Consider the following 27,056-nt stretch of genomic DNA (forward strand, 5'->3'; position numbering starts at 1 on the left):
AGCCCTCATTCATTTTAACGCACCCAATATGATTGGCTGCTCACGCGCCATTTCTAGATATGTGCTGCTGGCGGACGAGGCTTTCTGCCTGGAGCTGGCCAGCGGAAAATTGCACTCACTAGGAAGATGCCTCGTCAGTTTCAAAGTACAAGTTCTCTCAAGACATTAGGCAATGTATTCTGTGTGTCCTGGGCCACTATTTGCAGACCGCAAACAATGCTTAAAGGCAGAAAAAGAGATTTCAGCTCAAATTCCCACTAAAAAGTAACATCGTGCCCCCTGCTGTAAATCGTTATGTTGCCAATTATCCCAGTACATTTCTGTGGATAAGTCTTGAAAACTTCAAATACATATTTATTTATACAATTAACTTGATGGCAAGAGGTTATTTCCCCTGGCTGGAGAGTCTAGAACCAGGGATCAGAGTCTCAGGATAAGGGGTCGGCCATTTTTAAGACTGAGATGAGGGGAATATTTCTTCACTCAGAGGGTGGTGGATCTTTGGAATTCTCGGCCCCAGAGAGCTGTGGAGGTTCAGTCATTGAGTATATTCAAGACAGAGATCGATAGATTTTTGGACTCTGGGGGAATCAAGGGATGTGGCGGTGGGGCTGGAAAGTGGGGTTGAGGTCAAAGATCAGCCATGATCTTATTGAATGGTGGAGCAGGCTTGAGGAGCCGAATGGCCGACTCCTGCTCCTATTTCTTATGTTCTTATGTAACTTGCAGTCCTAATGAAAATGAAATATGGTTGAAGCGTACAACAGTTCGCTCAACTTCTGAAAGAGATTAAAATGATTAATATTTAGGTTGCAATTCTTCATTAGAGCATCGCAGTCTGAACTTTAACCTTTCTGTCTCTTTAAGGTGCTGACTGACCTATTGTGTGTGTCCAGTATTTTCAACTTGTTTTTCAGATGTGCAGAATCCATTCTATGTCTTTCTATTTTCTTTATTTTATCGTTCAGCTAAAATCACATGCGATTTAAACATTTATCAGCTTAATATCTACCTGTCACGGCAGAGAAACGATTAATAGCCTTTTACTTGCTTTCTTGATGTGTTCAGTAATATATATTCCAGATTTTGTCTTCTGACTTGTTCCATCCTTTGCGAAGGCTGATACAAGAGAGGTCGCATCATTACCGTATCTTTGGCACCTGCTCATTGCGGTATTTCAGAGTATTGCAAGCTATGTAAAATGGCAATGCTGAACGCACTGGTCAGAGTGCCCAGCAAGTATTCTCAAAGCGTGAATGTAAAAAAAAAACAACAGTGCCTTGCCCCCCTCCCCAAATGGTCCATTTGTTTCAGAGTGAAAGTTGAGTTAGACGTCCTGTGGAAACATATGTTCCATTCACCGGCCAGGCGCCTCGTGACTGCTCGATCATTCACCCACGGTCGGAATGCCTGTCCTGTGGGAATAAACATTCATCAGTTATCTGAAGATAATGAAACAAGTGCCAGCACAAATCAACACAAATCAAATTGGATCATTTAGGACTGAGATGAGGTGAAATTTCTTCACTCAGAGGGTGGTGAATCTTTGGAATTCTCTACCCCAGAGGGCTGTGGATGCTTAGTCGTTGAGTATATTCAAGACAGAGATCGATAGATTTTTGGATACTGAGGGAACCAAGGGATATGGCGATCGGGCGGGAAAGTGGAGTTGAGGTCAAAGATCAGCCAAATACACCGATGCTGAGAGTCTAGAACTAAGGGCCATAGTCTCAGGATAAGGGGTTGGCCATTTAGGACTGAGATGAGGAGGAATTTCTTCACACAGAGGGTTGTGAATCTTTGGAATTCTCTGCCCCAAAGGGCTTTGGGTACTGGGTCGTTAAGTATATTCAAGGCTGAGATGCATTTTTGGACTCCAGAGGAATCAAGGGATGTGGGGATGGGGTGGAAAAGTGGGGTTGAGGTCGAAGATCAATTATGATCTTATTGAATGGCGGGGCAGGCTCGAAGGGCTGTATGGCCGACTCCTGCTCCTAATTCTTATTTTCTTATGTTCATCTCAAGCTGCAAAGACACCATCCACCACGCTGTCTTTCCTCTCTGTATCCTCAGTGTAATCAAAGAAAGTCCCACCAAAATATCTCTTCCTCCTCCAATTCTTTCCCCAAACCTCCAAGCTGTGTCATTGTCTCCCTCTTAATTTTCCCTTCCTCCCACAGTCAGTAATCTTTCCCAAATACAATTTTGTGTCACTTAACCATTTTTTATTTACTTTTAATTCTCTTAACAACATAATGATGTTTTCCTTCCTGACTCTTTAAACATCTGTCTCCATAAAAAGCTACATCGCTATATTTTGTGCACCATATTTATAATTAACATCAGAGATATATTAAGCAATTATGACTCCAAACAGCATCCTACTATGTACTTACATAGAGGAAAATGACTATGGTAATGACAAAACCCGCCATTAATTTGAAAATTTCAATGTCAACTTTCATTGTCAAAATCTTTTGTCACCATTGTCATTTTTTTTCTTCAAGCAAGGATTGTGAAGCTACACAAGAAAGTACCTGCGCAGGTCGCTATAAAACGATTCATCTTGTTTCTGCAACTCCTTTGGAACAGAAAGAGAGCTGCATTAAAAGTTCAGACCAGGAGTTCATTTGCAATCGCTTCAAAACAACACGGAATGTGCATCTGCATTGTGAGCGGCCTCAGATTATTATTGAGAGAACGTTACCTGCGCTTGCCAACATGTGTATTGTGCCTCTGTGCCTCTGGGAAGCAACTGGGAAGAGGGGGGAGGCAGACAGCCCTGGACCACGTTCCCCACCAGCTTTCTGCCTATAGCCAACCCAAATCCATTGAGAAACAGGCTGTCGAAGGCAGATAGCACAGCTCTCTCTCTCTGTCTAAGCTCACAGGTGAAGAATGGTGATTCGAGTGAGATACTCACGACATGTTGCTCCAGCATGGGACACGTACGTACGAAATTAACAGGCAGAAAAATGGGTACTTTTCAAATGGTGAAAAGCTAAGAACAGTGAAGGTCCAAAGAGACTTGGGGGCCCAGGTACGTGGATCATTAAAATGTCATGAACAGGTACAGTGAATAATCAAAACGACCAATGGAATGCTGGCCTTTATATCTAGAGGACTAGAATACAAGGGGGTAGAAGTTATGCTGCAGCTAGACAAAACCCTGGTTAGATCACAGCTGGAGTACTGTGAGCAGTTCTGGGCACCACACCGTAGGAGGGATATATTGACCTTGGAGGGAGTGCAGCATAGGTTTACCAGAATGACACCCGGACTCCAGGGGTTAAATTACTAGGAGAGATTGCACAAACTAGGGTTGTATTCCCTAGAATTCAGAAGGTTAAGGGGTGACCTGATCGAAGTTTTCAGGATATTAAAGGGAACTGACAGGGTAGATAGAGAGAAACTATTTCCGCTGGTTGGGGAGTCTAGGACTAGGGGGCATAGTTAAAAATTAGAGCCAGGAGTGAAATTAGGAAACAGTTCTACACACAAAGGGTGGTAGAAGTTTGGAACTCTCTTGCACAAACGGCAATTGATACTGGATCAATTGTTAATTTTAAATCGGAGGTTGATAGATTTTTGTTAATCACAGAAACCCCACAGTGCAGATAGAGGCCATTTCGGCCCATCAAGCCTGCACTGACACATATCCCACCCTATCCCCGTAACCCCACGTAAAGGTATTAAGGGATATGGGCCAAAGGCGAGTATATGGAGTTAGGTCACAGATCAGCCATGATCTCATTGAATGGTGGAACAGGCTCGAGGGGCTCAATGGCCTCCTCCTGTTCCTATGTTTCTATGAAAAGGCAAGTTGATCCATCAAGCCTGCCCCACATCAGGATGGCTGGACTCTTGTGGCTAATACATCTCCCCCCACCCCCTCTCCACCTCTCCCTCCCCACCCCACAGCCATATAACCTCCAAGAGATGTGAGTAGAGAACTGAGGGAAAGGTAACCCTCTATTTAATTGATAGTTTTAGATTCTGTTTCATCTCACAGTACAGAGATAACTCTCTTATACAATACTTGTTTACCCTGTTTGAGAACCACGAGGAATAAATATTCTTACCGAGTATACTTGTTCAGACGTGGGTGGATCAATAAGGTGCTCCTAACGAAAATAAGATGTGCGTAAACATTTAAGTAGAATAAACAGCTGATCATAAATATGTACAAGCTTATTGTGATTGGGGTGTCAACCCATTTAACTTTAGATTCGCTTTTCCAAACATTCACAAATGATAGATGTGTAACGCCTCTGTTCAAGTAGCAAAAATAACTTAATAGAAAGTGTTAATATCTCAATTTAAATAAACCAGAGAGGAAATCAATTAGTGTCTGAAGCATTCAATTGTGTAACTTGGGAGGAAATGACATAGCAACTAAATGTTCCAAAGCCTAATTACACAGTGGCGTTCAATGTTTATGCCTCTTCTCCCAAGCGTTCGACATAACTTCAATGGAAAATCGAGGAAAGCCCGGGGAACCATGTATGGCATTTTTCAGGGCTTTCCGCCGATCTTTCACCAAAGTTGCAGCAGAGGATGGGTAGAACACACAAAGTAATTCAAGCCCAGTCTGCCGACTCTTCCAGAAAGCTTCCCTGCAAGTTCCACATTGTAATGAAATCTGTTTGTCTTGATCCTGTATTTGTTTTGCACTCATGTATATTACCCTCCCCCACTGTGTATAGTTTCACTTCCTCTTTCCCGACTAACCTGGGAGGTTCCAGGTCTTGGCTCATGGCTCCGCCCCTGACTTCTCTTACATAAAGATCCCAGGATCTGTATGACTCATTCCTGTGAACCAGTCGGCGTGTTGAGATGTTAGCTCTGATCTTAGTGATTAAAAGCCAACTTGTTTAAGTCTATAACTTCTAGTTTTGTGGTTATTGAAGGCCCATCAATTTTAATCACTAAAGAATACTAGGATGGATCGACTCCTAAAACCAGAGCGTCTGGACTTGGATCCACATTCTGTTGAAGCATCAAATCAATTTGGACACTGGCTCAAATGCTTCGAACTCTTCGCGGGGGCCTCATCCACTAGTGAGGTAGATAAACTGAGTCTACTGACTACTCGCATAAGTCATCGGATTTATTCATTCATCCGGGACGCCACCTCTTACACGGAGGCCATCACTATCCTGAAGGCCCAATACCAGAGGCCGGTAAATGAAGTGTACGCCAGATATCTGCTGGCTACACGCAGGCAGCAACCAGAGGAATCAATGGACGATTTCTTACAGGGCCTAAAGGACCTGGTCTGGGACTGTAACTGCAAGGCCGTGACGGCCAACGCGTACTCTGGCGAATTGGTCTGCGATTCCTTCATCATGGGCCTCAAATCGAATTATATCCAGCAGAGACTGCTGGAGAAGGAGGTCCTGGACTTAAAAAAGGCAGTGGCCACTGCGCGATCGCTGGACGTGGCCCAGAAAAACTCTGACTCTTATTCTTCCGGCCATGCGGCCCTCACCGCCTCGTGCGAGCCGAGGGGGCCGCCATCTTGGAATCAGCCATCTTCCCCATCCAGGTCTCAGACCAGCTCTACGCCACCGGAGTCCCCACACAGAAGTTCACCCAGGAGTCCTACTACAACGGCAATGTCTCGAGGCCCGAAATGCTGCTTCTGCAGCCAGGCCAAGCACCCCAGACAACAATGCCCAGCGAAGGACGCTATATGCTTCAAATGTAAGAAAAAGGGGAATTTTAGCAAAGTCTGCAGGAGGAATCCGATTTCCAACTCCGTCACCGCCTCGTGCGTGCTGTGCGGGCTGCCATCTTGGGATCCGCCATCTTTTCCTGACTCAACGGCCGCCCAGGGCCCAACAGTGGCTTTGATCACGGTGGATCAATCCAGGCCACACCCGTTGACAAAATCCATGATGGACATACAGGTAAACGGGAATTTAACGAAATGTTTAATTGACTGTGGGAGTACCGAGAGTTTTATCCACCCTAGCCTGGTACGGCAGCACTCATTAACGGTAACCCCTACACGGAGCAGAATTGCTATGGCTGCTAAGCCCTACACTTCGGACATTTTGGGCTACTGTGTGGTAACACTGACTGTAAAAGGCACGGACTACAAGGATTTTAAACTCCTCGTGATGCCAGAACTCTGTGTTAATGTAATCTTGGGCCTGGACTTCCAGTGCCACCACGAAAGTGTCACGCTAGCATATGGCGGGTCCCAGCCGTCACTCACAGTCTGTGGCCTATCAACCTTAAAAATCAGCCCGCCCTCTTTATTCGCTAATCTCGCTCCGAACTGTAGGCCCATAGCGACCAAAAGTAGACGGTACAGTCTGGAAGACAGACAGACAGGCGGAAGTGGACAGACTCCTGCGGGAAGGCATTATTGAATGCAGTACCAGCCCGTGGCGTGCCCAAGTAGTCATAGTTAAAAATAGCAAAAAGAAACGGATGGTAATTGACTACAGCCAGACTGTTAATATTTATACCCAGCTGGACGCCTACCCTTTACCCCGCATATCAGAAATGGTCAACCAGATTGCGCAATACCGAGTCTTCTCGACTATTGACCTCAAATCTGCGTATCACCAGCTCCCCATTAGAACGGAGGACCGCCCATACACCGCCTTCGAGGTGAACGGGCGCCTCTACCATTTTCTCAGAGTGCCTTTCGGGGTAACAAATGGGGTCTCGGTCTTCCAACGTGAGATGGACCGCATGGTTGACGAGAATAAACTACAAGCTACCTACCCCTATCTGGACAATGTCACTATCTGCAGCCACAACCAGCAAGACCACGATCTAAATCTTGCGAGATTTTTAAAAACTGCCCTAAAGCTGAATCTAACCTACAACGAAGACAAATGTGTCTTCAACACAACCCATCTCTGTATCCTCGGCTGTGTGGTGGAAGATGGGGTAATTGGGCCGGACCCTGACCGATTACACCCCCTAAAGGAACTGCCCCTGCCACACAATCCCAAAGCTTTAAAAAGGTGCCTGGGATTGTTTCCATATTATGCCCAATGGGTGCCCAATTACTCTGATAAGGCCCGACCCCTCATTAAATCGATGTCCTTCCCACTATCAGCTGAAGCTCGGGAGGCTTTCACCAGTATTAAACAGGACATTGAAAGGGCTGCAGTGTGTGCAGTGGATGAATGCATTCCCTTTCAAGTCAAAAGCGATGCGTCAGACTTTGCCTTAGCTGCGACCCTCAATCAGGCTGGGAGACCTGTGGCCTTCTTCTCCCGAACCCTTCAGGGACCTGAAATCAGGCACTTTTCTGTCGAGAAGGAGGCACAGGCTATAGTGGAGGCAGTGCGGCACTGGAGACACTACCTAGCCAGCAAACGTTTCACCCTGCTCACCGACCAGCGGTCGGTGGCTTTCATGTTTAATAACAAACAAAGGGGGAAAATTAAGAATGACAAAATACTCAGGTGGAGGATCGAACTATTCACGTTCGACTATGATATTATGTACAGGCCGGGAGCCCTTAATGAACCCCCAGACGCCCTATCGCGGGGAATGTGTGCCAGCATTCATACGGACAAATTACAGGGTCTCCACAATGACCTCTGTCACCCAGGGGTCACCCAACTATACCATTTTATAAAGTCCCGCAATCTGCCCCACTCCATCGAGGAGGTCAGGGCAATGACCAGAGCCTGCCGCATCTGTGCGGAATGCAAGCCTCATTTCTACAGGCCTGACCATGCACGCCTTATCAAAGCCACACGGCCATTCGAGCGCCTAAGTCTGGACTTCAAGGGACCCCTTCCCTCTGCCGACCGTAACGTATACTTCCTCAATATCATTGATGAATATTCCCGCTTCCCCTTCGCCATTCCCTGCCCAGACATGACCAGTGCCACGGTCATCAAGTGTCTCTGTAATCTATTCTGCATGTTTGGCATGCCGAACTACATACACAGCGATAGGGGGACGTCATTCATGAGTGACGAGCTGCACCAGTTCTTGCTCTCGAAGGGGATAGCCACTAGCAGAACCACTAGCTACAACCCCCGGGGTAATGGGCAAGTGGAAAGTGAGAATGCTACTGTTTGGAAGGCTGTCACGTTAGCCTTAAAGTCAAAAGGCCTTCCGACCTCCCGCTGGCAGGAAGTCCTCCCAGACGTGCTCCACTCCATAAGGTCTCTGTTATGTACTGCCACTAACGCTACCCCTCACAAAAAGATGTTCGTTTTCCCCCGGAAATCCACCTCGGGCATATCTCTACCCACGTGGCTGACGTCTCCAGGGACAGTACTATTGCGGAAGCACGTGAGAGGCCATAAAATGGACCCCCTTGTGGAAAAGGTACAGCTCCTTCATGCAAACCCTCAGTACGCCTATATCGAATACTCTGACGGGTGAGAGGACACTGTTTCCATAAAAGACCTCGCTCCCTCGGGGAGCGGAGAGAACGATGGGAGACTACCCGATGAAGACCTACACTACAAAGAGACAGGACGCCCATAGGTATCAATACCCAACTTTAACCTGGAGGACACTGCAGATAACCTGGAAGACACTGCGGAGGCCCGGGCAGCGGAGGAACCAGAATCCATTCCCCTAGAGGCACCCCAACCGGCTTTGCGCCAATCACTGAGAACTGCAAAACCTCCTGACAAACTCACTTATACCAACTTTTAAGAAACATCACCCCGATGGACTAAATTTATAGAAGGGGTGAATGTAATGAAATCTGTTTGTCTTGATCCTGTATTCGTTTTGCACTCATGTATATTACCCTCCCCCACTGTGTATAGTTTCACTTCCTCTTTCCCGACTAACCTGGGAGGTTCCAGGTCTTGGCTCTTGGCTCCGCCCCTGACTTCTCTTACATAAAGATCCCAGGATCTGTATGACTCATTCCTGTGAACCAGTCGGCATGTTGAGATGTTAGCTCTGATCTTAGTGATTAAAAGCCAACTTGTTTAAGTCTATAACTTCTAGTTTTGTGGTTATTGAAGGCCCATCACACATGAAAAGCTGTACACAGGCTGAAAGCAGTGGTTATCCTGGAGAAAACTGGGATGTGGAAAAGGATTGCGCAGCAGGTACTGCTTAGTTAAATAATGCCAGCTTGAGCTGTGTTAGGGGGAGTGTCCCAGAGAGCGATTGGGGAGGGGGAACACCTACTTCTCCTGATCTATCAAATTGACTTGAAGTTAACAACGCAATAAAAGTTGGCGAAATTTACAGCTGACACTAAAGGGTGGCGGGAAGCCTATAGTCTGAAAGGCAACCAAGGAATTATAGACATATCCAAAGAGCATTTACAAATGAGTAATCCCATATAGATAAAAGCCACGTCTTTCACATTGGAATACAAATGGAAGACTTGCCTAGGTCAATCAATGGCTTTGAACTTGCTTGGGGTAAATGTAAAAAGAATCCTGGGAGTGATGCTATACTCAACACTGCAATTTCTAGTCATTGCAGAAGGGAAATTAACAAAGGTAACAGAAGACTGGACTATATTGTTCAACCGTTAATGTTTACATCTGAGGGAGTCACACTAAAACTAAATCGTACTCTGGTTAGGTTGCACATTTAAACAGTGCATCCAGTTATGGGTGTAAAGTTGTAGTTTAAAATCTCACAGCAGCAGTGCAGCCATGCATAGGCTGAATCCTGTTTTCAGAGGCGAGTTATAAGAAAGGGGTAGAACAATTTGGATTCCTGATTCTTAAAAAGAGTCAATCGGGACGGCTTTTTGTAGAGGAACAGGAATTGAATAGAAAAACACTATTCAAGTTAAACGAGGGCAACGGGGCGTGGGCATAAACTGGTAAAAGGCAAGGTCAGGGTTGATGTCAAAAATATATATTTTTAAACAAGCAGCGATGAAGATCTGGAATGGGTATTTTTTGGTAGGGTAGTGGAGCCAAAAAATCTGAAGTTGGTTAAGGGGAAGTTAAAGACTATGATGGGCCGAATATAGGTTTTTGTGGAAGGGTGGGTTAGATGCACCAGTGATTAAGAGTGTGATCTTTGTGTATTGACAGCCTAATCGTACGTTGGACAAAATATAGCGTTAAATGATGAATCCTCTGACACAGAGAGGATGCAAAGGAGATAATAATGTGCATATTATTCGAAACAGGAAGTATACTGAAGGTTTGCTACTACATAAAGCAGTTGTAAGAATGTATTCTATTTTACACTGAGAAATCTAGTTAAAGGTCAAGCCCAATAGTACAGAATACCATTTCAAAAAAAATATTCGTTCATGGGATGTTGGCATTGCTGGCAAGGCCAGCATTTATTGCCCATCCCTAATTGCCCTTGAGAAGGTGGTGGTGAGCCGCCTTCTTGAACTGCTGCAGTCATGTGGTGAAGATACTCCCACAGTGCTGTTAGGGAGTTCCAGGATTTTGACCCCGCAACGATGAAGGGATGGCGATATAATTCCAAGTCAGGGTGGTGTGTGACTTGGAGGGGAACTTGGAGGTGGTGGTGTTCCCATGCGCCTGCTGCCCTTGTCCTTCTAGGTGGTAGAGGTCACGGGTTTGGGAGGTACTGCCAAAGAAACCTTGGTGAGTTTCTGAAGTGCATCTTCTGTGCAGCTACAGTACGCCGGTAGTGGAGGGAGTGAATGTTTAAGGTGGTGGATGGGATGCCAATCAAGTGGGCTGCTTTGTCCTGGATGGTGTTGAGCTTCTTGAGTGTGTTGGAGTTGCACTCATCCAGGCAAGTGGAGAGTATGCCATCACACCCCTTATTTGTGCCTTGTAGATGGTGGAAAGGCTTTGGGGAGTCAGGAGGTGAGACACTCGCTGCAGAATACCCAGCGTTTGACCTGCTCTTGTTGCCAGTGTATTTATGTGGCTGGTCCAGTTAAGTTTCTGGACAATGGTGACCCCCAGGATGTTGATGGTGGGGGTTCGGCGATGGTAATGCCGTTTAATGTCAAGGGGTGGTGGTTAAACATTGATAATGCATTGATAAAAATACATAAATAGGAAAAACGTTGTTAGCCATTACGGGACCTCGATGCCTTGAAATTCGGTTCTTCAAATGTTATGATGCCAGTGCTTAGCTTGTCAGAGCTGCTTTGCCTCACCGGGTAACTTCACCAGGGTTTACGCCGCACTTCCAGAAATGTTATGGCAGTGGTGCCGTCACAACTCTAAAGAAATGCAACGGTTGCAGACTAGCCAGCAGAGGAAGGGGAAAACCCCAGCCCTGGCTCATGTAAACAAAAGCACCAAGGAAGAGAATTGCCACGGGGTCCTCCCAATGTTCCAACCCTTCTCTTGGGTTTCCGCCAAAGTTTCGGTGGCAGATTGGAAGAACAGCCACAAAATTCGTACCCCAGTATCTACTTTTATTAAATAAGGATATTCTGCTCTTTGGACCATTATGGATTTTTTTGAAGTGCGTAAATGTAAAAAGAAAATCAGTGATGAGGAATGAACACTTCAGGGTGCATATTGTAAGATAAATTCTTGACTTTGGCTATTCTGCTACATACCTGATCCTGAGCTTTGGCTTGAGGCGCTGGGCTGCATTTCTCCACGTCTTATGTGAAAATAAACCACACCATTTGATACAGCAATGTTATAAAACATGGAACCATATGATGTAATACAATGTAACAATTATCATAAAACTTAGGACCATGTGGTCTGATGCAATATAATAGGACAGTAGCTCAACGAATACTGTTATTTATTTATTTTTTCAATCTTAGATGGTTTTATAGTCAAGGATGTTGAAAAAGATTAATAGACCCATGAAGTATATAATCATAGAATGGTTACAGCACGGAAGGTCATTCGGCCCATCGAGCCCGTGCCGGCTCTCTGCAAGAGCACTTCAGCTAGTCCCACTCGCCCGCACTTTCCCTGTAGCCTTGCAAATTTATTTTCTTCAGATACTTATCTAACTCCCTTTTAAAAGCCGTGATTGAATCTGCCTCCACCACCCTTTCAGGCAGTGCATTCCAGATCTTAACCGCTCGCTGCATAATATAGTTTTTTCTTATGTCGCCTTTGGTTCTTTTGCCAATCACCTTAAATCTGTGTCCCCTGGTTCTCAGCCCTTCTGCCAATCTGAACAGTTCCCTCTATTTACTCTGTCCTGACCCCTCATGATTTTGAACACCTCTATCAAATCTCCTCTCAATCTACTCTGCTCCAAGGAGAACAACCCCAGCTTCTCCAGTCTATCAACGTAACTGAAGTCCCTCATTCCTGGAATCATTCTCTAAGGCCTGCACATCCTTCCTAAAGTGCGGTGCCCAGAATTGGACACAGTACTCCAGTTGTGGCCGAACCAGTGTTTTATACAGGTTCTTCATAATTTCCACACTTTTGTACATACCTCTATTTATGAAGCCCAGGATCCTGTAAGCCTTATTAACTGTTTTCTCAACCTGCCCTGCCACCGTCAACAATTTGTGCACACATACCCCCAGGTCTCTCTGTTCATGCACCCCCTTCAGGATTGTACCATTTAGTTTATATGTCTTCTCCTCATTCTTTCTACCAAAATGTATCACTTCACACTTTTCTGTGTTAAATTTCATCTGCCACATGTCCGCCCATTTCACCAACCTGTCTATGTCTTCCTGAAGTCTATCACTCTCCTCCTCACTGTTCAATATACTTCCAAGTTATGTGTCATCTGCAAATTTTGAAATTGTGCCCTGTACACCCAAGTCCAAGTCATTAATATATATCAAGAAAAGCAGTGGTCCTAGTACCGACCCCTGGGGAAAACAACCGTTCACCACTACTCTCTGTTTCCTATCACTCAGCCAATTCTGTATCCATGCTGCCACTGATCCTTTTATTCCATGGGCTTCAACTTTTCTGCCAAGCCTATTATGTGGCACTTTGTCGAATGCCTTTTGGAAATCCATGTACGCCACATCAACTACATTACCCTCATCAACCTTCTCTGTCACCTCATTAAAGAACTGAATCAAGGTACGTAAACACAATTTGCCTTTAACATATCCGTAATGTGAATAAGTTTCAAAATGTGTTAATTACTGCCATATTCAGATTAACAAACTGAAAATCAAAATGGAAAACTAGTAATTAGAGAATGAATGTATTTATACTGCATATTCAACAATACCGACAAACTGTTGCCACTATCCAGTATAGTTTAAGAGTTAGGTTAGAAAGAACTCCACAGAGAAGCAGCGTGAGACTCCCCGGAGGGCTGCCAAAGCAGAAGCCCGACCAGTTCGGGCAGGGAGCAGCAGCGGAGAGCAGCAGAGGCCCGGCTTAAAAACCGGCGCCAAAGCAGAAGCCCGACCAGTTCGGGCAGGGAGCAGCAGCGGAGAGCAGCAGAGGCCCGGCTTAAAAACCGGCGCCAAAGCAGAAGCCCGACCAGTTCGGGCAGGGAGCAGCAGCGGAGAGCAGCAGAGGCCCGGCTTAAAAACCGGCGCCAAAGCAGAAGCCCGACCAGTTCGGGCAGGGAGCAGCAGCGGAGAGCAGCAGAGGCCCGGCTTAAAAACCGGCGCCAAAGCAGAAGCCCGACCAGTTCGGGCAGGGAGCAGCAGCGGAGAGCAGCAGAGGCCCGGCTTAAAAACCGGCGCCAAAGCAGAAGCCCGACCAGTTCGGGCAGGGAGCAGCAGCGGAGAGCAGCAGAGGCCCGGCTTAAAAACCGGCGCCAAAGCAGAAGCCCGACCAGTTCGGGCAGGGAGCAGCAGCGGAGAGCAGCAGAGGCCCGGCTTAAAAACCGGCGCCAAAGCAGAAGCCCGACCAGTTCGGGCAGGGAGCAGCAGCGGAGAGCAGCAGAGGCCCGGCTTAAAAACCGGCGCCAAAGCAGAAGCCCGACCAGTTCGGGCAGGGAGCAGCAGCGGAGAGCAGCAGAGGCCCGGCTTAAAAACCGGCGCCAAAGCAGAAGCCCGACCAGTTCGGGCAGGGAGCAGCAGCGGAGAGCAGCAGAGGCCCGGCTTAAAAACCGGCGCCAAAGCAGAAGCCCGACCAGTTCGGGCAGGGAGCAGCAGCGGAGAGCAGCAGAGGCCCGGCTTAAAAACCGGCGCCAAAGCAGAAGCCCGACCAGTTCGGGCAGGGAGCAGCAGCGGAGAGCAGCAGAGGCCCGGCTTAAAAACCGGCGCCAAAGCAGAAGCCCGACCAGTTCGGGCAGGGAGCAGCAGCGGAGAGCAGCAGAGGCCCGGCTTAAAAACCGGCGCCAAAGCAGAAGCCCGACCAGTTCGGGCAGGGAGCAGCAGCGGAGAGCAGCAGAGGCCCGGCTTAAAAACCGGCGCCAAAGCAGAAGCCCGACCAGTTCGGGCAGGGAGCAGCAGCGGAGAGCAGCAGAGGCCCGGCTTAAAAACCGGCGCCAAAGCAGAAGCCCGACCAGTTCGGGCAGGGAGCAGCAGCGGAGAGCAGCAGAGGCCCAGCTTAAAAACCGGCGCCAAAGCAGAAGCCCGACCAGTTCGGGCAGGGAGCAGCAGCGGAGAGCAGCAGAGGCCCAGCTTAAAAACCGGCGCCAAAGCAGAAGCGTACCAAATCAACATCAGAGGAGAGAGGTAAAAAATAATCAGAGTGTGACGTCACCAGGGAGCACGTAAGTGATTGGTTGGTGAGTATTTCTCTCTTTTCAGTACAAGCTTGAATTCTGTGGTGTTAAATTTCTCGGGATTAAGGTGTAGTGGGGACAGTTGGTAAATAAAGCGCCCTAGAGTATACCTGTAACTGGGGTATTGATTTAATTTTTAAATTAATTAAAGGAGTAAGTCATGGCAGGAGAGCTCAGACCCGTGTTCTGCTCCTCTTGCTCCATGTGGGAAATCAGGGACGCTGCCAGTGTCCCTGACGACCATGTGTGCGGGAAATGCATCCAGCTGCAGCTACTTGTAGACCGCATTGCGGCGCTCGAGCTGCGGGTGGATGGGTTGTGGAGCATGCGCGATGCTGAGAGGCTCGTGGATACCACGTTTAGCGAGTTGTGCACGCCTCAGGGTAGGGCAGCACAGGGAGTGACCATCAGGCGGAGCAACAAAGGCAGGCAGGTAGTGCAGGGAACCCCTGCGGACATCCCCCTTTCAAACAGGTATACCGCTTTGGATACTGTTGAGGGGGATGACTCACCAGGGGAAGGCAGCAGCAGCCAACTTCCTGGCACTGGGGGTGCTCCTGCTGCCCAGGAGGGGGGGAAAAAGAGTGGGAGAGCAATAGTGGTAGGGGATTCTATAGTAAGGGGAACAGACAGGCGTTTCTGTGGCCGCAAACGTGACTCCAGGATGGTTTGTTGCCTCCCTGGTGCCAGGGTCAAGGATGTCACTGAGCGGCTGCAGGGCATTCTGGAGGGGGAGGGTGGACAGCCAGTGGTCGTGGTCCACATTGGTACCAACGACATAGGTAAAAAGAGGGATGAGGTCCTGCATCAAGAATTTAGGGAGCTAGGTAACAGATTAAAGGGCAGGACCTCAAAGGGTGTAATCTCTGGATTACTCCCAGTGCCACGTGCTAGTAAGTATAGGAATGGGAGGATAGAGCAGATGAATGCGTGGCTAAAGAGTTGGTGTAGGGGGGAGGGTTTTACTTTCCTGGATCACTGGGCCTGCTTCTGGGAAAGGTGGGACTTGTACAAGTCGGACGGGTTGCACCTGAACCAGAGCGGGACAAATATCCTTGCGGGGAGGTTTGCTAGCACTGTCGGGGGAGGTTTAAACTAACTTGGCAGGGGGATGGGATACAGAGGGGAGCTGAAATAGGGGGGGATGTGCTGCCAATTATGGAGGAAAAAACAAGTCAGCTTGGTAGACAGGGCAAATATATAAGGGCAAGGCTGGATGGCATCTATTTTAATGCAAGGAGTCTTGCAAATAAGGTGGATGAACTGAAGGTGTTGATAAACACATGGGAGTATGATATTGTTGCTATCACGGAGACATGGTTGAGGGAGGGGCAAGACTGGCAGCTCAATATTCCGGGGTACAGAATCTTCAGGCGAGACAGAGGGGGAGGTATAAGAGGAGGGGGTGTCGCAATATTAATTAAGGAGTCAATTACTGCACTAAGGAGGGATGATATATTAGCAGGGTCCTCTAATGAGGCCATATGGGTGGAGCTTAAAAACAAAAAGGGGGCAAGCACTTTGCTGGGAGTGTACTATAGGCCTCCAAACAGTCAGGGGGAGATAGAGGAACAGATATGTAGGCAAATCTCAGAGAAATGTGCAAATAATAGGGTAATAATAATGGGGGATTTCAACTTCCCCAATATTAACTGGGATAGTCAAAGTGTGAAAGGCTCAGAGGGTGTAGAATTCTTAAAGTGCATCCAGGAGAGCTTTTTGAGCCAGCATGTAGAAAGTCCTACAAGAGAGGGGGCGGTACTGGACCTAATTCTAGGGAATGTGGCCGGCCAAGTGGAAAAAGTGCTAGTAGGTGAGCACTTTGGTGATAGTGACCATAATATGGTAAGATTTAAGGTGGTCATGGAAAAGGACAGGGATGGGCCGGAAATAAAGGTTCTAAATTGGGGGAAGGCCGATTTTAATAGGATAAGGCAGGATCTGGCCAAAATGGACTGGGATCAGCTACTTGTAGGAAAATCCGCATCGGAGCAATGGGAGGCTTTCAGAAGGGAGATTGAGATCATACAAGGGCAACATGTTCCCATAAAGGTCAAGAGTGGTTCCAAAAACCACAGGGAACCTTGGATGTCAGGGGATATACGGGAATGGATTCGGAAAAAAAGGAGGGCTTTTGGTAGATACAAAAGGCTAAAGACGGAGGAAGCCCTAGGGGAGTACAAAAAGTGCAGGGGGATACTTAAAAAGGAAATTAGGAGATCAAGGAGGGGCCATGAAATAACACTGGCGAGCAAAATAAAGGAAAATCCGAAGATGTTTTATAAGTATATTAAGGGTAAAAGGATAACTAGGGAAAAAATAGGGCCCATTAGGGACAAAAGTGGCAATCTGTGTGTGGAGCCGGAAGATGTAGGAGGGGTTCTAAATGAATTTTTTGCATCTGTTTTCACTATGGAGAAGGACGATGTAGACATAGAAATAGGGCGGGGGGACTGTGATATGCTCGAACATATTAACATCGAGAGGGAGGAGGTATTGGCGGTTTTAGCTGGCCTAAAAATGGATAAATCCCCAGGCCCGGATGAAATGTACCCCAGGCTGCTGTGTGAGGCAAAGGAGGAGATTGCGGGGGCTCTAACACATATATTCAGGACCTCTCTGGCCACAGGGGATGTGCCAGAGGACTGGAGAACCGCTAATGTAGTACCATTATTCAAGAAGGGTAGTAGGGAAAAACCGGGGAACTACAGGCCAGTGAGCCTAACATCAGTGGTAGGAAAATTACTTGAAAAAATCCTGAGGGACAAAATTTGTCTCCACTTGGAGAGGCAAGGATTAATCAGGGATAGTCAACATGGCTTTGTCAAGGGAAGATCATGTCTGACTAATTTGATTGAATTTTTTGAGGGGGTGACTAGGTGTGTGGATGAGGGTAACGCAGTGGATGTGGTATACATGGATTTCAGTAAGGCCTTCGATAAAGTCCCGCACAGGAGACTGGTCAAGAAGGTAAGAGCCCATGGAATCCAGGGTGCCTTGGCACATTGGATACAAAACTGGCTTAGTGGCAGAAGGCAGAGGGTGATGGTCGAAGGTTGTTTTTGTGACTGGAAACCTGTGGCCAGTGGGGTACCACAGGGATCGGTGCTGGGTCCCTTGCTGTTTGTGGTCTACATTAATGACTTGGATATGAATGTAAAGGGTATGATCAGTAAATTCGCGGATGATACTAAAATTGGTAGGGTGGTAAATAGCGAGGAGGGTAGCCTCAGTCTGCAGAACGATATAGATGGGTTGGTCAGATGGGCGGAACAGTGGCAAATGGAATTTAACCCGGAAAAGTGCGAGGTGATGCACTTTGGGGGGTCTAACAAGGCAAGGGAATACACAATGAAGGGAAAGACCCTAGGCAAGACGGAGGGTCAGAGGGATCTGGGTGTGCAGGTACACAGATCCCTGAAGGCGGCGGAACAGGTGGATAAGGTGGTAAAAAAGGCATATGGGATACTTGCCTTCATTAGCCGAGGCATAGAATATAAGAGCAAGGAGGTTATGATGGAGCTGTATAGAACACTGGTTAGGCCACAGCTGGAATACTGTGTGCAGTTCTGGTCGCCACACTACAGGAAAGATGTGATCGCGTTAGAGGGGGTGCAGAGGAGGTTCACCAGGATGTTACCAGGGCTGGAGCGCTTCAGCTATGAAGAGAGACTGGGCAGATTGGGTTTGTTTTCCTTGGAGCAGAGGAGGCTGAGGGGGGACATGATTGAGGTGTACAAAATTGTGAGGGGCATAGATAGGATGGATGCTGAGGAGCTTTTCCCCTTAGTAGAGGGGTCAATAACTAGGGGGCATAGATTCAGGGTAAAGGGCGGGAGGTTTAGAGGGGATTTGAGAAAGAACTTTTTCACCCAGAGGGTGGTTGGAGTCTGGAACTCACTGCCTGAAAGGGTTGTGGAGGCAGAAACCCTCACAACATTTAAGAAGCATTTGGATGAGCATTTGAAATGCCATAGCATACAAGGCTACGGGCCAAATGCTGGAATATGGGATTAGATTAGACAGGGCTTGATGGCCGGCATGGACACGATGGGCCGAAGGGCCTCTATCCGTGCTGTATTACTCTATGACTCTATGACTCCAGTTCCACATGAAAAGATGTTTAAAAGGTGTTTGCATGGTTCATTGGATCTCTGTGATATTTTATAAATCTACCCAGAGTTATTTGAAATAGATACAGTTTACAAACAGCCCCGCAGGCAATCTGTACACATATAAGGGTTGAATTTCCACATGAGTCAGGGCTTGTGTTTTCACACCAATAGATGAGCTTCAGTCTGAAGCTGGCCATGTGATATGCCAACTTGAAGAGATGAGGAACCATCTTGAGTCCCTGAAACTGACACAAAGCTGCAATCCTTCTGCCATGCCCTTGTCTCAGGATAACGAGCTGGACAGAGCACCAGACTAACTGGCTATGTACAAAATATAGCCATTGTTAGAAAGGGGAAGCATCGTTGTGGATTTCTGTCCAATAAATGCACTGACTGCAAAACAGCTTAGATGCCTTCAAAAGGAAACTAGCCGAGTACACGAGAGAAAAGGGAAAAGAAAGATATGCTGAAAGGCTGAGATTATGCTTTGAACAAAGCCCTTCTGGTGCTACTGGGAGTTGAGGATTTTTTTGGAATAGATTAATTAATGTTGCAAGAGACTGTAGATGGACAGAGTCCGTTTTCCAGGTATGTCTTTATTTGAGAGGAATTTGACGAGGAAGAAATAGAATTAAGGGGTTGGTCTGAGTGACATGAGAAGGTTTCCAAGATGACATTCCTCCAGATGCTTCAGCAAGTAACAGCCCAACAGCCCTCCGATCTGCTGCAGGCATGTCTTCCTCATCTTCCAAATCCTCCTGCTCCTCCTCTGACAGCTCCACTTCTTGCTACTCCGTGGATGCCCCTGTCAATGGCTAGGTTGTGCAGCACACAGCAGGCCACTATGACCCTTCATTTCTTCCCCGTGTTACATTGCAGGACATAAGCTTCATTGCATCTCCGCTCCACCTCATTACGTGAAGCCCCAACCAAGGCCTCCTGGAAGCGACCCATTGAAACCAGGAAAATCGGCTCCACTGTCTGTATTTTGGTTGAGTATTGTGCTTTCTATTTTAATATGCACGTGAGATGGAGCAGATATTGACAATGATATTCTTCACTGGGATTAGTGCCCATGCATACCTGGGCTTGGCCAGAAAGGAAATTACCCATGAAAGTCTCAGGTTCAGTTCCTGGCTTGTGATGCATAGAATTACATAGAATACAGGGGAAAAATTGCATTGCTTTGCACCCCGTTAGTGTCCCCCAGGGGCTCGGGCATGGCACCGCTAATGCCTCCTGTGAAATTCAGCGGGAGGTTAGGGGCGGTGGTAGCCAGTAGCACCCCGCAACGCCCAGGTCACAAACTTCAGTTGCGCCCCTGACCTATCGCTGGACGATATATCTGACAGTGTCAGGGCGGCGTTTTTGTAGCCGCGGTGGCGTAAGTTAAAGAGCAGGTGTCGGGCGGCCATTTTATTTGGGCCACCTGCCAGCACCTGCCACCTTCCCCTTTTTTAGTTGGAGTGCCGGGCTGCTTTCCTGGCACCCCGCTCCCAAGTGATCCAGCATGGCCCAGGTGCACCCCCCCCCCTTTAATCAGGGGAGGGAGGCCTGTAATACGTGCACATGGTGCTGTTGCACGTTGCGTCTTGATATTCACTTGTAGTGCCCCAGGAAGGAGGAGGAGCACTTCCAGAAGCGCCCCGCCTCCTGCTTGGGGCACTACTACTGAATTTACAGTGCAGAGGCGCTAAAATAGTGCTCCAGCGAAGTTAGCACCCCAAAATTGGCGCGACTGAAATTTTCCCCCACAGAATATAAAGCACAGAAACAGGCTATTTGGCCCAACTAGTCTGTGCTGTTGTTTATACTCCACACCAGTCTCCTCCCATTCCACCTACCTCATCTCGGCCTTTCAGCATATCTTTCTATTACTTTTTCTCTCATGTACTCATCTAGTTTCCTTTTAAAGGCATCTAAGCTATTTCCCTCAACCACTTCCTCTAGTAGTGAGTTCGACATTCTATACACACTGAGTAAAGACATTTCTCCTTATATCCCTATTGCATTATTTAGTAACTATCCTGTATTTATGGCCCTTAATAGTGCTACAATTGTGGTCTGTGAGCTAGAGAGCCAGGTTTACTGACCCTTGCTGTTACCCTTTAATTCCTGACAGAAAGCCAAAAGTGTGCACGTCGGGTGACAACAGGATCGATTGGGGTTTCCTAGGAGGAACCATGCCCCCAGCAAGAGAAATGTGATAAAAAATAAAAGGGACTGTGTCTACAAACCAAAGGCGAACAAGTAAACAGCAAAGTATTACCAAAACAAAAGTAAAATACTGCAGATGCTGGAAATCTGAAATAAAAACAGAAAATGCTGGAAATACACAGCAGGTCAGGCAGAATCTGCAGAGAGAGAAAGAGTTAAGGTTTCAGCTCGATGACCCTTCGTCAGAAGTTCTGAGGAAGGGTCATCGACCTGAAACGTTAACTCTGTTTCTCTCTCTACAGATACTGCCTGACCTGCTGAGTATTTCCAGCATTTTCTGTTTTCATTAAAGTATTACCAAATACTTATTTCAAAATTACAAGAGGTTGCATTACTTTAAACGTTAGCCTACAGCACAAACTGAATCCGATTATCCATACATACATCCATACTTACCTTTTACCTTAGCGGATTGGTCGATCAAACTGTAAGACACCAAAAGAAGAAGGGATTTGCAAGTTGTTTTCGAACTACGTTCCATAAATATAAAGCAGTAATTTTTGAGTGTTACCAACCTTTGGGGCTGTTCAATGACTACTGCAAAGAAAACAAAAGTAGGAAACTTAGCAGATTTAATAGAATGTTTCCCCCATATAATTACGTGAATTTGAACTGTTTGGTGCTAACATTGGTTCTGCAAGAATGCTACAATCATAGCTGCAAACAGGGCCAAGTGCCATACATTTCTATGCAATTTGTAATTACCTCTATTTTCACAAGAACGCAGAATGCGCACAATTGCAAAAATAATCAGCATAATTGCCATTCCTCCTGCACCACCGAACAGAATGCCTCTGAATTGATCTTGGTTATTAGCACATGTTTTAGTTCTATCAATCCAGCCTGCAGAGAAAAGAGGAAAATCATTTTCTTCTCTCTTCCTCCTCGAAAACGCACTCAGTATTTGTGTTTCCTGCCTAAGCTCTCAGCCGTCTCTCAGACATGCACACCTAATTGGTTAAGAATTGCACCAACTGCTATGTGTCGCGACCTCGCCAATGTGTCTGGAGAGATTTCCTCTGCTTTAGTGAAATAATGAATGGGATCAAAAGAATTCTAAACTCCTACAAATCCCCTACATACGCACGTCTTAGAATCATAGAATAATACAGCACAGAAGGAGGCCATTCGGCCCATGGAGTCTGCGCCGGCTCTTTCGAAGACCAATCCAGTTAGTTCCACTCCCCCACTCTTCCCCATATCCCTGTAACTTTTTTCTCCTTCAATAATTTATCCAATTCCCTTTTGAAGGCTACTATGGAATCTGCCTCCACCACCCGATCAGACAGTGCATTCCAAATCCTAACCACTCGTTGCGGAGAAACGTTTTTCCCCATGTCGCCTCTGGTTCTTTTGCCAATCATCTTAAATCTGTGCCCTCTGGTTATCGACCCTTCAGCCAGTGGAAACAATTTCTCTTTACTTACTCTACCGAAACCCTTCCTGATTTTAAACACCTCTATCAAATCTCCTCTTAGCCTTCTTTATGTCTGTCCCGCTTTCAAAAGCACGGTTTCTCTCTCTCTCCCCCCTCTCTCATAGCTACATTCAATTTCTGTCTCACACACATATATTGGGCTATTGGATTTAAGCTAACTCACCTGGAGGGAAACCTCCAGCATCGAGTGGAAGTCTGACTTCAATGAAGAGTAAAACATCGGGTGGGGTGTAAACCCAGGGTTGCACCAGTTTCCCGACTGGTGGGTTAAGTTTAAGTCGCCCCATGGACTCTGGTATATTCAAACAGTCTCCTCAGCAATCACACGTACAATCCTTTCTCCCCAACTACCACCCTCCCGCATGCCACACTATTCTATCACTGCTGTGGAAGCTACAACATTGGCAGCTAGCGATGGACAATCAATTCGGCTTTGTCATTGTCGCCCAGCCCCCACGAACATACAAGAAAATAATTAAGCATTGCTGGGGAGGAGCACAGAAAGTTAAAATCCAGCGAGGGTGGTCCCACGGCGGTAACAGAATCCGTCTGATTTTCCTTCCTTTTAAATTAATGGAAGAAAAGTCTGGGGTGGTGGGGGGTGGGATTCTGTAAGCGTCTTGTGAATTTCTCTGCCAGATTTCCCGTTCTGGGTTCTGCCAGTGGGTGTTTAACACCAAAATCTACCTCAATGATTCAAAGAGCATGTTTAGACAATGATTGGTGGTCAATTATATCTCGGTTTTATTTATCAAAGGTGATATTTGTTGTTCTTTTCTACAACATGTCTACGTTATCGTTGGGCATATATTTCATGAATTTCCTGCAACTTTCTGCAACTAATGTTGCCTTTTCGTTGTTTGATCCTAGCAACTCTCTGCTCTTTGCCTTATGCTCTCTGTCCTTGATGTTGTGATGAACTGTAAGCTGATCTCCAGTTATAGGATACTAATCATATGATTAGAAAACTTAAAACAAATGCACAATGTGTAATATTTGCTTTAGTTTCTTGTGACTTTAATTCTGCATTTCTATTTATCCTTTCTCACTATTGTCCCTCTTATCTCGCTTTCTTTCTCCGATGCTGTTGTATGTATATATCGAGATAGATAGATAGATAGATAGATAGATAGATAGACAGATAGATAGATAGATAGATAGATAGAAAGAGACAGACAGATAGATAGAGACAGAGATAGATACATTGATAGAGATAGCTAGATAGAGAGAGAGAGAGAGGGGGGGGTAGATAGATAGAGGTAGATAGATTGATAGAGAGAGAGATAGATAGATAGAGAGGTAGATAGAGAGATAGAGAGATAGATAGATAGAGACAGACAGACAGACAGACAGAAATAGATAGATAGATAGATAGATAGATAGATAGATAGATAGATAGATAGATAGACAGACAGACAGATAGATATTTCTGATCAATGCTGTCATCTCTGTGTACAAACATTCCTTCATAGTTTGACTTGTAACAAACGGAAATCCATGTACCTCTTATACAGCAATTCAATCCTAAATACAAAAGCAAAGAAATGCACTCACGCACCACATTGAGCGTTGTTCCTGCTCCATAGGTTTTCCCGAATCCCAGTAGTTCCACTTTGCAATAATAGATCCCTGAATCGTACTGTCTCACATCGATGATATTAATGGAAGCGTCCCTCATTTTTCTGAAATCTTCCGCACTTGCCCGAGACACCCGCCCGCTGTATTCCACAATTGTACTGGTGACTTCCAATCCATCTTTAGTGGTCTTGTGCCATGTGTACACACCGACCCCTGAAGGACCTGCATACGTACAAAACAAATCCACCTTTTGTCCCTCCGTTGCATTAAGGAAGGTTGGGATTTGAATGACTGTGATATTTTCTGCAGTAACTGTCGTAACTGTGTAAATGAAGAAGGTTTGAGGTTAAAAATAAAAACCAGGCAGTTTTTGTGGCTCGTATAAACCTATATGTGCAGCATTTAAATGACGCTGGAGGTAGTAAAGTGACACTGCTCGATCTGTTAAACTGTAGAGCGCAATAATTCACAGTCTTGCTATCAATTCCATCTCATTGCGTTGCTGAGAACTGCATGGCGTCAATGCAAAAATGATAGAATAAAGGTGCTATTAGTTGATTTACATAGTCACATAGAGTTGCATAGAGTCTACAGCACAGAAACTGGCCATTCGGCCCAACTAGTCTAGCCCGCTTTTATGCTCCATATGAGCATCCTCCCACACATAGGAACACAGGAACAGGAGGAGGCCATTCAGCCCCTCGAGCCTGTTCCGCCATTCAATGAGATCATGGCTGATTTACCCTAACTCCATACACCCGCCTTTGGCCCATATCCCTTTATACCGTTGGTTAACAGAAAGCTATCAATCTCCGATTTAAAATTAACAATTGACCTAGCATCAATTGCCATTTGTGGAAGAGAATTCCAAACTTCTACCACCCTGTGTGTGTAGAAGTATTTCCTAATTTCACTCCTGAAAGGTCTGGCTTTAATTTTTAGACTATGCCTCCTAGTTCTAGACTCCCCAACTGGCGGAAATAGTTTCTCTCTATCTATATTATCTGTTCCCCTTAATATCTTGAAAACTTCGATTGAATCTATTTTTCACACCTTTCATCTAATACCCTTCATTAATATTTACACATTGTTAGTTGTAAAGAAGAATGGAAGAGCACATGCTTTTATTCGTCACTGTGCTATTTAATCCAACTACTGTTCTCATAGAATCATAGAAATTTACAGCACAGTAGGAGGCCATTCGGCCCATCTTGTCCGTGGCGGCGGACAAAGAGCTCTCCACCCTAATCCCACTTTCCAGCACTTATTTCGTAGCCTTGTAGGTTATGGCACTTCCATTGTTCTTTTGCTTATTGATGAAGGCTTTCGAAGCTAAACGATTGCATCAACTGAACAGTTCTGGAACTTATAGCTGAACATATTTAATAAAAAATGTAAATCAACAGCAATCAGAACTTGCGTTAATAGCTATGTATCGACACACATCACAATGCTTCATAGCTTCAGTTCTACCTAGCCAACTATTTATGTCTGGATGCATCGATTTATCGATATATCTCTCAAACTTTGTATCCAATTCACTGCCCATTTGCCTATCTATCTACATTAAACTCATAAAGTAGTAAAAGTATAATTTCTATTAAATCAACATTGAAAAAAACAGGGGCGGCTGCAGTTGGGAACCAGCATCCTTACTCAGCCTATTGCCATCAGCATTGCAAACTGTGTCACATTCTCAAACTCACAGATAACATTTGAAATTGTACATTACACGATAATTACACGCACTAAAAGTACGGCTAGCACCCATCTCGGTGCAACTTAATGAGAACAACTTCACATTGTAAAATCATGCGTTCATGGACAAAGTACACACGGTGTGAAGACCCTACAATCTGTGGTCTCTGTTCAAGACGCAGTTGACACAGTTGTTCAGTATTTGAAATTGGGTAGTGCAACTCGAATAAACTTGAACTATACTTCAGGATTTCTCCGCGTCGCTCAATTTTCTTTTTTCTTTAAAGTAACTCATTACCGCAAGTCAGGGCCCATATCCAGATTGAGTTCATTACTGTTGCAGTAGAGCAGTAACATAACACGCTTTTGGAGAATCAGGTCAGTAATGCCATTGTAGACATGCGCTGTGAGGTTATACACGGCAGGATATGAGGTAACGGGGTGAAAAGTCCACACCTATTCTGTATATCTGAAATTCATTGAACGCGCTAATTTACTCCTGTCCTATTTCCTATTGAACAAAATTTCTGAATCTACCTTTGGCTCGGTGAGCAGGTGTCAGTGGAGTATGTTAATGCAAAACTGCAGCAGTAGCGATGAACGATCCCAGAATCATGGTCCTGTCTATCTCTTTCAGATGCTTAGTGAACTGCAGTATATTTCCAATGTTTGCTCTTTTTGGCCTAGAAATTCAGTTGCGTTCGCCAGCCGTTAGCGCCATAAGAGGGGTAGATTTCGAGCGCTAGGCACTTAGCGCCCGGGCGCAGACTGATCTGCGCCTACGCCCAACTTCAGTTGACATTTAGCGCCGGCGCAAAGTGTTTGCGCGCGCTCAGCTGCGCGCGCAGCTTATGATGTCATTTCGTCGTGCAACGCCATTTGTGCGCCCCAAACCGGAACTTCAGTGGCGCCCGCCCAATGTGGGCGTGGCGCTATTAAGAACTGTGAAGTGGAACACAGCAGAGGCCCTGCGGGCCTCGGGGAGCGCTAATTAAAGGGCACTTAGACTGAACTATAAAGGCCAGCCATTTTGCTGCAATGACTTTAGTGCTACGGATTTCTGGACAGAGACCAAGGAAGAGACCTTACTGAATTGGGCCAACATAGGAGAGGTATTTTTGGCTTCTGGCCAGAGCTTGCAAATTTGTCTCATGTTGATTTCACTGTTTGCAAGTATATTATGGGGGCTGCATGGGGTTCCAACCCTCAGTTCCAGCATTATGTGTGAAGGGCTCGCAGACGCTGTGTGAGAGGGGCAGCCATGCCAAGACGCAGAGGGGCCATCAGGCGTCGGCAACGTAGGCCTTACCCACTCAGGGAATACCGCCAGCAGGTGTCCTATCTCACCATGACTGCCGCGCATTGTGTTAAGAGGCTGCGCTTCAGAAGGGAGGTGGTTGCAGAGATCTGCCAGCTGCTTCACAGAGATCTGCATCCACAGCTGATGTGCAGGACGTCTCTGTCGG

The 27,056-nt window shown here is 46.3% G+C and overlaps 1 long non-coding RNA gene across 1 annotated transcript; it reads right to left on the reverse strand.

The window, feature by feature from the left end:
* Nucleotides 1–931: 931 nt before the first annotated feature.
* LOC147095990 (uncharacterized) lies at nucleotides 932–21,734 on the reverse strand. Its single transcript, XR_015074844.1, has 7 exons — nucleotides 21,582–21,734; nucleotides 21,392–21,413; nucleotides 21,273–21,301; nucleotides 11,477–11,523; nucleotides 4,083–4,124; nucleotides 2,538–2,581; nucleotides 932–1,415 (listed from the first exon to the last, which is right to left on the reverse strand). It is a non-coding gene; the product is annotated as an uncharacterized LOC147095990 (long non-coding RNA).
* Between the last annotated feature and the right edge of the window lie 5,322 nt (nucleotides 21,735–27,056).

The sequence above is a fragment of the Somniosus microcephalus genome, unplaced genomic scaffold, assembly GCF_052327205.1.
Source record: "Somniosus microcephalus isolate GS21.2 unplaced genomic scaffold, FLI_Smic_1.0 unresolved_chr1, whole genome shotgun sequence".
In the NCBI taxonomy this organism is placed as follows: Eukaryota; Metazoa; Chordata; class Chondrichthyes; order Squaliformes; family Somniosidae; genus Somniosus; species Somniosus microcephalus.